The sequence below is a fragment of the Dipodomys ordii genome, unplaced genomic scaffold (assembly GCF_000151885.1).
Source record: "Dipodomys ordii isolate 6190 unplaced genomic scaffold, Dord_2.0 Scaffold44, whole genome shotgun sequence".
Classification (NCBI taxonomy): Eukaryota; Metazoa; Chordata; class Mammalia; order Rodentia; family Heteromyidae; genus Dipodomys; species Dipodomys ordii.
In genome coordinates, this window is record NW_012267260.1 from 1,677,885 (window position 1) to 1,688,990 (window position 11,106).

Consider the following 11,106-nt stretch of genomic DNA (forward strand, 5'->3'; position numbering starts at 1 on the left):
GAGGGAGGAAGGAAAGAAGGAAGGAGGGAGGGAGGGAGGGAGGGAGGGAGGGAGGGAGGGAGGAAGGAAGGAGAAAGGAAGGAAGAGCAAACATAAACACTCCATGTCTGACTGAAGCCTGGGGAAATGTCTGAAGGTGGCTGTGGAACCACAGGGGTCATTATTAGCGCTTTTGTCATCTCTGCTCTGGACAAATAGCAATGACAGGAATTCACTGGCAGAATGGGTGAATAGATTTCCTCAGCGCCAGGGCTGTTCCCCGCTTGAGTCAGGCGGCCCTGCCTGCTGATGCTTCCCTCCGCCCAGATTGTTGCCTTTCCCAGACGCCGTGTAGTTGTAACCCAGCACTAAGTGGTCTTTTCCGATTGGCTTCTTTCCGTAGAAGCTTCCTCTGTGTCTTGGCACAGTGGAGGCTCACTTTTGGTGATGACTGACACCACTCTGCCACCTGGGTGTGTCTCTGTGGCTGTTCTGCATCCTTGCAAGCTCTGAGTGTGAGCTCCTGGCATTGGTTATTTCCCGTGTGAGCTCCTGGCATTGGATGGTTATTTCCCGTGTGAGCCCCTGGCATTGGATGGTTATTTCCCGTGAGCTCCTGGCATTGGCTATTTTCTGTGTGAGCTCCTGGCATTGGTTATTTCCCGTGTGAGCTCCTGGCATTGGATGGTTATTTCCCGTGAGCTCCTGGCATTGGCTATTTTCAGTGTGAGCTCCTGGCATTGGTTATTTCCCGTGTGAGCCCCTGGCATTGGTTATTTCCCACTCTCACTGGCGTTGGTGCTGTAGGACTGTGGATTGGGGTGCATTTTGCCAATGATGTCGATGTGAGGTTTTCCCTGGGGTTACTCTTCCATTTGCGCATCTTCATTACTATGTAATGTTTAGTAAGGTCCTTTTTTCCCCACTGATTTTGGGGATTAAACTGAAGGCCTGTTCTGTCCTCGGGCCTCTCCATGCTCCAGCTCATGCTCTACCACTTGAGCCACAGCGCCACTTGCAGCTTTTTCTGAGTAGTTTATTGAAGGTAAGAGTCTCATGGGGACTTTCCTGCCCTGGCTGACTTTGAACCATGATCCTCAGATCTCAGCCTCCTGAGTAGCTAGGGTTATAGGTGTGAGCCACCAGCACCTGGTTTTAGTTATTATTTTTTTTTAACAAAAGTGTTTTGCCTCCTTTCTCGCCTTTCTGCCATATGTTCTTTTCTTCTATGTCTTCTTGCCTAACCTAAACCCTAAAAATACAATTTTGCCTCTCTTCCTCTTCCCTTCCCTTCTGTCTTATTTGTAAAAGGGTCCTGCTGATGCCCAGGCTTGCATTGAACCTGCTGGGTGGCCTGATTGGCCTCATCCTCCCTAGTGCTGGGGTTAGAGGTGTATGCTCCCATGCCTGGTGTGACTTGTTCAGTTTTGAGAGTTTGTTGGGCTTAAGCCCTCTTTGTAGACTCTGGGTCTAGTGCTTTCCTCGATATGTCTTTGGCAGACGTATTTTTCCTGTCTGTAGCTTGTCTTTCCATTCTCTTGAGAGAGAAGATAATTTTAAATGGAATGAAACGTGGTGTGTCCATCCATCTGTCCTGGATCATGAGACGTGGTGTGTCCATCCGTCTATCCTGGATCATGAGACGTGGTGTGTCCATCCGTCTGTCCTGGATCATGAGACGTGGTGTGTCCATCCGTCTGTCCTGGATCATGAGACGTGGTGTGTCCATTCCTTCTCTGAATCATGAGACATGGTGTGTCCATCCTTCTGTCCTAGATCATGAGACGTGGTGTGTCCATCCTTCTGTCCTGGATCATGAGACGTGGTGTGTCCATCTGTCTGTCCTGGATCATGAGACATGGTGTATCCATCCCATCTGTCCTGAATCATGCCTTGGGTGACCTCAAAATGTCTGTGGGTGCTCTGGAGCCAGGAAATGTCAAGTTCTCCCTGAAGCTCTGGAACTTTCTACTGTTTCATAAGAGGTTCAAGTAACATCCACCCTCTCCACGTCACCGCCCTGCTGCCCCCACCCCCGCCGCGCCAACAGCCAGGGCCTCAGCCCTGAGGGGGTGGTGCCACGCATGCAATGGTGTGAGGGTTGTTCTGATCCCAAAAGCTGGGAAGAAAAATCAGTGTGGAGGGAGCAAGTGTTGGCTGCCACGCACTGTGCTTGGCTGTGTCTGTGGCCGCGAGCAGAGAGAGCGCCTGCGCTCAGGTCTTGAGCAACATGGCTGCAAGCACACCACCACGATCGCAGTTTTAACTCCATATCATCCGTGCCTGTATTATATTTTTCTCCCACTGCTACTCTGACGTGTATTGGGATTCTGTTGATTATCACACAAAGCCTCCTAAGTAAGCGTGATAAACTGAAGGCTCCAGTTTGTTATTTGATCGATCTGTAATATTTTAAAACCATCTTTCAAAAGTGGGTTTCTCCTGTATTTGTCCGTAGCATGCTCATATTTGAAGGGGGCTGCATGGCAAGCATCATCTACTTATCCAGAGTTTGGCATGCCAGCTCAAGAATATACATCAACATGAGTTTAAAAGAGCTGATCGAAACCAAGCGCAAGGAACAGGAGTTAATTGTGACTCACAATCTGGTGAAAGACACAGGTTTTTTTTTGTTGTTGTTCTTTTAGATATCTCTTAGTGAAATAGGAAAATGCGAGCTGCATCTGCATGTCTGGTTTTTATTTTCCTAACATGTTTCAGGCTCTGTGAAGCACCAGCTTTGCCAAACAAATGCCATGTGAGAAACGTCTTCCAGTTTTTGTTGAGGTCCCGAGTCCTCACTGCTAACTCTGGCTAAGCTAATGATCTGAGCTGTAAATATTCTTTATGGTAACATCTAGTTATGGCCACAGAAAATGGGAAGTATTGCTTATTACCATTGCACACTGGATTTAACTCCATCCCTTTCGTCCTTTCCGCTGAAGTTCAGTTGCTGGAGTAGAACTTCTTCCCCAAGGGGCCCTGCCAAGGCTGGATCTGGCACTGGCCACTGTGGACAAGGAGAGGGAGGGCTGCCGGTGGGCGGGTGGCAAGGGCAGCCCTGCCCTCCGTGCTGCGTGGTGTTGAAGCCTGATGTGCTGGGTACTCGCTCAGGAGAGAGAGGGGAATGCGGGACATGCACAGGCAGACCCCAAAGCCAACAGTGCGGGCTGCAGGTGGGGGCGCACCCTTGTCCGGCTGTGAGAATGGCATGCTAGTATCTCTGTAGTGTGGCAAGCCTCACTCTGAGTGAAAGAGGAAGGGGACCACCTGGCTTCTACCACCACCCCAGAGCCCCGGGCCTTTATTCTCCTATTCACGGAGGAAAATCTATACATCTACTGACTCGTGTGTGTGTGTGTGTGTGTGTGTGTGTGTGTGCATGTGTGCACGCACACGTGTGTGCCGGTACTGGGACCTGAACTAGGGCCTTGTTCTCCACCTTGGCTCTTTTACTCAAGATTAGTTCTCTCTCACCTGAGCCACACCTGTCCTAGCTAGGAGCCCGGGCCCCGGCCTCGGGTACCGTCTCACTGTCCGCTGGCGGCCTCCATGTGTGGGCCTCCGGAGGCTGAGGGGACGGCGGCCCTGCTTCCTCCCAACGTGGGGAGGGTTTTTATGGAGCCCGAGGGATGATCAGCGGGAAGCCCGCTGCGGCGGCTTGACCAGACCGGCACCATCGGACCCTTCCGTGGGTTCTTACTGCAGTCAGAGGTTCAGATGTGATGTCGTCTTGCCGTGAGGAGTAAATGGGGTGACACGGGCGAGACAGCAGCAGTGACCCCGATTCCAGACGCGGCTGCTCCCCCTCCCTGCTCCCTGCAGACACTCGGGCTTGACGCGTGACCAGAGACGCGAGAACCCAGGGCACAGAAAGTTCCTTTGTAATAAAACCATCCTGTGGGAAGAAATACCTTAAACGCCAAGTATCCCAAAAGTCAAGACATGTGCCAGGTACCTCAGCACCAGCGCACATTCTAGAAAGTACTCTTTAGTTTCCATCATTCCTCCTCAGTTGTAATAAAATAATTTTGTTCCCATTTGGGGGCACTGCCATGTTCCCAAGACTTTGGAAGTAATTTAGGATTAAAGATTCATTTATCAAGTGCAAAGGGAGGGCCAAATAGTTAATGAACTATGAGTTTCTGTATGACAAAAATTTAGTAATATGTAAACTGGTAAAAAAAAAAAGTGTTTCCTTTAGAAACTCATAAATTTCTCAAGTCTCGGAATTAAGTGCATTTACGACAGCTTTCACCGCCATAGATAAAATGCCAAGAATTAAATTAATTTCACTGCTGTAAAGTAAGCTCAAGTGAGTTTGAGGTTTAAAAGCTTTTTTTATTGATATCATAACACAAGGAGTTTTTAAGGACTTTTGATTTCTGCCGAAACTGCTTCACTCTAGTTTTATTTAAGTTTCCTTTTTTAAGAAAGAATTTTCTGTGTGTCCACTATTTTTATTTTATTTTTTAAAAAGCCTCATAATACAAAGGAGGGGATAGCAATGGTCAACAAGAAATGTGCTCCTCACCTTACACCTGTGACTGTAAGCCCCTCGAACAGCGTCATTACAATAAAATAAAGTTGCCTAAAAAAAGTCACATAAGAACTGGAAAATAGACTCAAAAGAATAGGACTTTGTGAAGAGAACTTTTCTGCTTTCTTAAAATAAACGAGGGCTGTAAAACCAAGGGCTCTCCAGCCTTCCTGGCCCCGGTGACAGACAGTGTCTGTGCAACTCCTTGGCTCTGCGGAGAGGTAGCGACACGTAAAGAGGAGAGTTACTGAGAGTGCAGGCGACGCGCAGCTCTGTGTGAGGCTCGGGCCCCACCCTGCTGGAAACCGGGCCGAGGGGAAAAAAGCGTTTGTTGGACTTGCAGAAGACGAGACGGCCTGAGGGGTCGGAGGTCACGGCCAGAGGGGCCGGAGGTCACGGCCTGAGGGGCCGGAGGTCACCTCCCACCACCTCCCAAGGCAGAAGACAGCCTGAGGGGTCGGAGGTCACGGCCTGAGGGGCTGGAGGTCGCGGCCTGAGGGGCCGGAGGTCACCTCCCACCACCTCGGCAGAAGACGGCCTGAGGGGCCGGAGGTCACGGCCTGAGGGGCCGGAGGTCACCTCCCACCACCTCGGCTCTGCAGCCCGTACACGGCCTGAGGGGCCGGAGGTCACGGCCTGAGGGGCCGGAGGTCACCTCCCACCACCTCGGCTCTGCAGCCCGTACACGGCCTGAGGGGCCTCGCGCCAGACCCCGAGGTCACCTCCCACCACCTCGGCTCTGCAGCCCGTACAATCAAACACTGGGATGTGCTGGACAACTTCCATGGCTGGGCACAAGCCTCCGGCTCCTCTCCTGTGCGGTTCCCAGCCTTCTACTGTCCCCGGGCACTTCTTCCTGGAGTCCCACAGCAAGGTTCTTCCCCAGCCAGTGTGTTGTTCCTGTCACTCCCTCCTGCAGCCCAGCGAGGCCAAGACACCCCTTCTACTGCGGACAGTCCCAAGAACTGGGGCTTTATGTATCATCCACTGAAAACTCTTGACTCATAATCATGCAACATTTGCTACAAAGCCAAGTGGTTAGTTTTAAATTGCTCTTTTAAATGTCAGTGTAAGGGGAAAAAAAGCAAAGAGCCAGCAAGGGCATTGATAAATGTTTGTTAACCAGAAAGGGAAAATTTCTCTGAAGAATCATTTCTACCTCTTACCCTGTATTCTAAAATTCATAACAAGTGTCTCACAAACGCTCCTTCACCGCGACTTTCTGACATCGTGGAAGCAGTTTACAAACTCCAAGTTTCCTTTAATTTTCTTGGCGTTTATGAGGTCATGGAACTCATTTCAAAATTTGAGAAGGAATGTGGAATTCTGGTTGCGGTTCTTCAGATCTGCGCGCTTCTATCTGGAAATAGGTTGCGTTTTCACTCTGAAGCTGACACGCCGCACCTTTTCATGAACACAGGAGGAAGTCGCAGCACGCCTCCCTGCCAGGGACACCGGTGACGGTGCGTGCGGAGTCCAGCAGATGGAGTCCAGCCTCCCCGCCTCCCTCAAAATCAGATAGAAACTTGGTTTAGTAGAGAATGCCGCACATTTTAACTCATCTTTTTCCCCAAAGGGTAAAGTTCCTGTGTAATTTAGAGTCAGGGAATCCCTACTTTAAGAGTAGCAGAATCAAATGTAACCACAGGAGGAGAGGAGGGTCAGCTCCGCGGCCGGGTCTTCCCTGAGTGAAATTGTCTCTGTGGAGACGCTCACCGCACCCGCTCCACACGGAGGCCAGATTGTTCCTGCCCAGGTTTCATCACGTGGTTTTGGGGTTCTAGAGTCAGTTGCTGTGGCTTCATGGGAGAAAAAAGCAAAGTGGAGTTTGTGGGAGCATCCGAGGGCCTGTGGGTGGTTCCGCTGGACTCCTCGCAGGACCGTGCGCACCAGCGCCGTGGAGGGAGCTCACGCCTGCTCTGGCACGCCAGCGGCTTCTCCAGAGCACCTCCCTGCCCCGCGTGCGTGCATCTTGTTTTTAAAAAAATAAATACTATGAACCTTGTCTTTTTCCAAAAGGCCCCGTTTGAAATGCAAACCTAGCAACGGCCAGACATCTTTGGGCATTGGCTGCCATCCCTCTTACTAGAAATTGAAATACTCTCAGCTGTGTTCCTGGGCAAATTTGACCACAACACTTCCTCAGTATTTTCACGAATTATAAAGAGTCAGAGAGGCGGAACTGGAAACCTGGCCAAAGTGACGATGACGTGTAGCAGATCTGAGTGCCCGGTTCCGAGTCACCCCTCCTCAGAGGGGTGCTTTGCCCATGAAATAGATCAGTCTTCACTGAAATGCAGGCCTGTTTGATTAAATCTACTGATATCATAACTCTAGACATGACTGTATCCCAACTTGCTGACATTTGGGATCGAGTTGCTCTCTTCCCACTCTTTTATTTAAGTCTTCATTTCCTTACATCATACCATTTTCATTTTTAATCTGTCTGACTGTCATCTCTCCATCATCTATCTCTGTCATTTATTTCTCTGTTAACTATCTGTACCTATTTATCCTCAGTCACCTATCTGTCATCTGTTTATCAGTCTATCATCGATGTGTCATACCATTTTCATTATCTATCTATCTATCATCTATTTATCTATCTTATCAAGCATCTCCCTCCTCCTTCCCTTCTTCACTCCTAGGCTAGAAATCACTCAAAAAATGAGCATCAACTTTGAAATGTAAGTCAATTATATTGATGCACAGACATGTACATTTTCCCATAATCAAAATGCTTTAAGCTTCCTTAGTGGTGCACTTGTAATACCTAAGCATACTACACATTCAGTAATAAAATTCACCATGTTCAAATAAACGTCCATGAACGATCGTGTGTTTTTAATAGACACGGTGCCGTGTGGAAGGCTTCGTTGGCAAGGTCGGCGTGGGCAGAGTGAGTCCACTCTCCAGCAGATGGGCAGCCATGCTTCCCCAGGAGCCCAGGACCGAGTGGAAACGGAGCGAGTGCTGGCTCCAGGCATCTGAACCAGCACCTCCTTGCCTAAGGGAAAAGGAAACGGAGAGGAACCTGAGCACCATTAAAGCCTGTTTTAAAGGGCGTCCCGCTGACCTGAGAACTGTTGTGTTTCACATTAAGAAAACCAACCCTTGTGAAGCCCAGGAAACAGAGTTTGTAACACACGTCTTTAGAGTGTGCAGAGTACACATTTAGAGAGCCACCTTGTTTCTCCACAGATAAAAATGAAAACAGTGAGAGTCTTTGGAATAAGACTAAAAGAAACGATCCAGAAAACCAGAGGAAATCTGGAACGCTGAGCTAAGTGCCGATTTAACTATGAAAGGGCCAGTGTGTGGTAATGAATGAAACCCGTCTCCTGCATTCAATGTCTGAGCGTCTAGCAGCAACCCAGCTTGCTGTTAGGAAGATCATATATTCCAAGCAATGTCGGCCGTCATCATTGTGTACAAGGAAAAATTTAGTTCCTGTTAAATTAACACTTCATTAAAATATCAAAAAATAAAAGCTTCAACAAACGCTTTCATATGTTGTATTCCAAGTCACAGAAAGGTTCGAAGAACAGATTGCTATTCTGTTCCGTAACAGCTAAGTCTCTTAAGTTCCATTTTCCCCCTTTTCTTTTGCTGAGTTCTCTGTCACTGAAAACATCTTAAACCAATTTCAAGTGGTACACCTGAGTAAACATGTTGTAAAAGTGTTTATGCACTGAAGTGGGTCAGCTCAAGGTATGGTATTTGGCTTGAACTTCTAATTTCTCTTTTTACAGTGAAAGGCTGCCAGGAGGAGGGAGTCTGAGCTGAATTAATACATTTGTTACAGTGGAAGTAGAATGGAAACTGCTCCAACCACAAATCAAACTGCCTCTTTCATTTATGCCAGTGATAGAATTTTTCTAAGAAATACAGGCGCTGGCGGGCAGCCACCGTCCGTCTGCATGTAACAGAGAAACCTGTATTCTTCCTCGCTCTAGCTTTGGGTTTGCCGCTGGGCGGTTTGTGAGTTCTCTTTCTGGTGAGGCCGCGTGTGTCGCGTCGTGTGCATCCGGCGGGCTTCCCTGTGCCAGGCCGCCGGGCCCCGTGGAGGTGCACGCTGCCCCTCCACACCACTGCCCCACACCCACCCAGGCTCCCGGCGGCCGTGCCTTCTCATGGAACGCCGCGCAGCCTCATGTTCTTCTGCACAACACAAAAGTGCTTTTGAAGCCAAGATAAATGCTGTGAAGAGCAAGGGGTTCAGCTGCAAGCACACCATGGCCGACCCTTCAGGACTGCATCCCCTTTGCATTCCTCCACGGGAGACTGGGTCACTCATGGATGGAGGAGCTTGCTCTGCAGTCTTTACTGAGCAAATGTTTTAAGAAAACATGCCTATCTTCGGGGGGGGGGCAGCCAGCGTCAATCATGCTCGGATTTCAGATCACACTATATACATACTGCCCTTGCGGGACCCTGACTTCTGTGTGTGGAGTGCTAACATGGCCTACGCTTTGAGCAATTCTCTACATTTACAACAGAAGGCTCAGCGGTCCACCTTCTGCTAGCGATTTTCACGGAGCCATGTACAAGTTAAGGGGTTTCTTTGTGTGCATCGGTACGTGATATATAACATAGCATATATTTTACATGTATTATTCATTTCTGTGTGGGACATAAAACTTCAAGGACAGTTCTTTCTTTAATAATTTTTTTAAATTATCCCGTGATAGTGTGTACAGGGGTCTCAGTGGACACATCAGTTAGAGCCCTTCTTGGTTGGTGTCGCCCCTTCCAGTCTCCCAGTTCCTGCCCCCAGCTGTTGATATCATGACTGAATTGACATCCTGCCTCTCGCTCCTTAGTGACAACTATTTGAAATTAGAAGAGCCGAACAAAAGGAAATTTTAAATGGGGCATCATCATTCATGCACAATCCTTTTAAATAAGGCAGGAAACCACCTGGAAGACTTGCTGCCCCTCGTGGCAGACACCCTGAGCACACAGGACAGGACCATGGCTCTGAGTGTTGTTCCTCGTTGCTGCGTGTCCCCGCCACCCGAGCCCTCATGGACGTGAGTCTGGGCTCCGGCTGCAGCTTTAGTCTTCATTCTCCGTGCCAAGGCTCGTTGAAAGCTTTCCTGGGAGTTCTTTTCTGTTCTGCATCGCCAGGTCTGTTGGCCTCTTCTGAAGTTGTTCTTCCATAAACAGTGATAGAGAGCTGGATTTTCCATGCTTCTTTCAAGACCCCTCGTCATTGTACTGCACAGACCTCAAAAGGCCGCTAGATTCCCCGGAAGGCCTTCCGGAATGACCCAGTGCGCACAGCTTGGTGGAGTGTGGGGGGCGCTGGTGGAGGTCAGGGGCGCTGGTGGAGGTCAGGCGCTGGCGGAGGTCAGGCGCTGGCAGAGGTCAGGCACTGGCGGAGGTCAGGCGCTGGCGGAGGTCAGGGGCTGACGGGAGGTCAGGGGCGCTGACAGAGGTCAGGCGCTGGTGGAGGTCAGGTGCTGATGGAGGTCAGGCGTGCTGATGGAGGTCAGGCGCTGGTGGAGGTCAGGGGCGCTGATGGAGGTCAGGGGCTGGCGGAGGTCAGGGGTGCTGACGGAGGTCAGGGGCTGGCGGAGGTCGGGGGCGCTGACGGAGGTCAGGGGCTGGCGGAGGTCGGGGGCGCTGACGGAGGTCAGGGGCTGGCGGAGGTCAGGGGCACTGGCGGAGGTCAGGGGCTGATGGAGGTCAGGCGCTGGTGGAGGTTGGGGTGCTGATGGAGGTCAGGGGCTGGCGGAGGTTAGGTGCTGGCGGAGGTCGGGGGCGCTGACTGAGGTCAGGTGCTGGCGGAGGTCAGGGGCTGATGGAGGTCAGGGGCTGGCGGAGGTCAGGGGCGCTGGCGGAGGTCAGGGGCTGGCGGAGGTCAGGGGCGCTGGCAGAGGTCAGGTGCTGATGGAGGTCAGGGGTGCTGGTGGAGGTCAGGTGCTGATGGAGGTCAGGGGTGCTGATGGAGGTCAGGTGCTGATGGAGGTCGGGTACTGGCGGAGGTCAGGGGCTGGCGGAGGTCAGGGGCTGGTGGAGGTCATGTGCTGATGGAGGTCAGGGGCGCAGGCGGAGGTCAGGTGCTGATGGAGGTCAGGCGCTGGCGGAGGTCGGGCGCTGGCGGAGTTCGGGCGCTGATGGAGGCCAGGCGCTGGCGGAGGTCGGGCGCTGGCGGAGGTCAGGGGTGCTGATGGATGTCAGGCGCTGATGGAGATCAGGGGCTGATGGAGGTCAGGGGTGCTGATGGAGGTCAGGCGCTGATGGAGATCAGGGGCTGATGGAGGTCAGGGGCGCTGATGGAGGTCAGGGGCTGGCGGAGGTCAGGCGCTGGCGGAGGTCGGGCGCTGGCGGAGGTCAGGCGCTGATGGAGGTTGGGTGCGCGCTGGGGGCCCCGATGGCAGCACAAAGCTGCCCTGGCTGGAGGAGCCGGACGCAGCGCCAGCCCCCGGCAGCCCGGTGAAGACCAAGAGGCACTGAGGCCAACAGCCCAGCCGGCTGCCTTGCCCGCGCTGCAGCGCAGTCTCCGGGCTGAGTTGGACCGAGCAGCGCAGCGCCCCTCTGTGTGCTCCTGTGCGCTCCGCGGCTGACCCCGCGTCGGCCCG

General features: G+C 51.6%; 1 protein-coding gene across 2 annotated transcripts in view; it reads left to right on the forward strand.

The window, feature by feature from the left end:
• The window catches only part of Bmp5 (bone morphogenetic protein 5), a 104,177-nt gene that overhangs the window by 83,862 nt on the left and 9,209 nt on the right, over positions 1–11,106 (forward strand). The window lies entirely within an intron of this gene.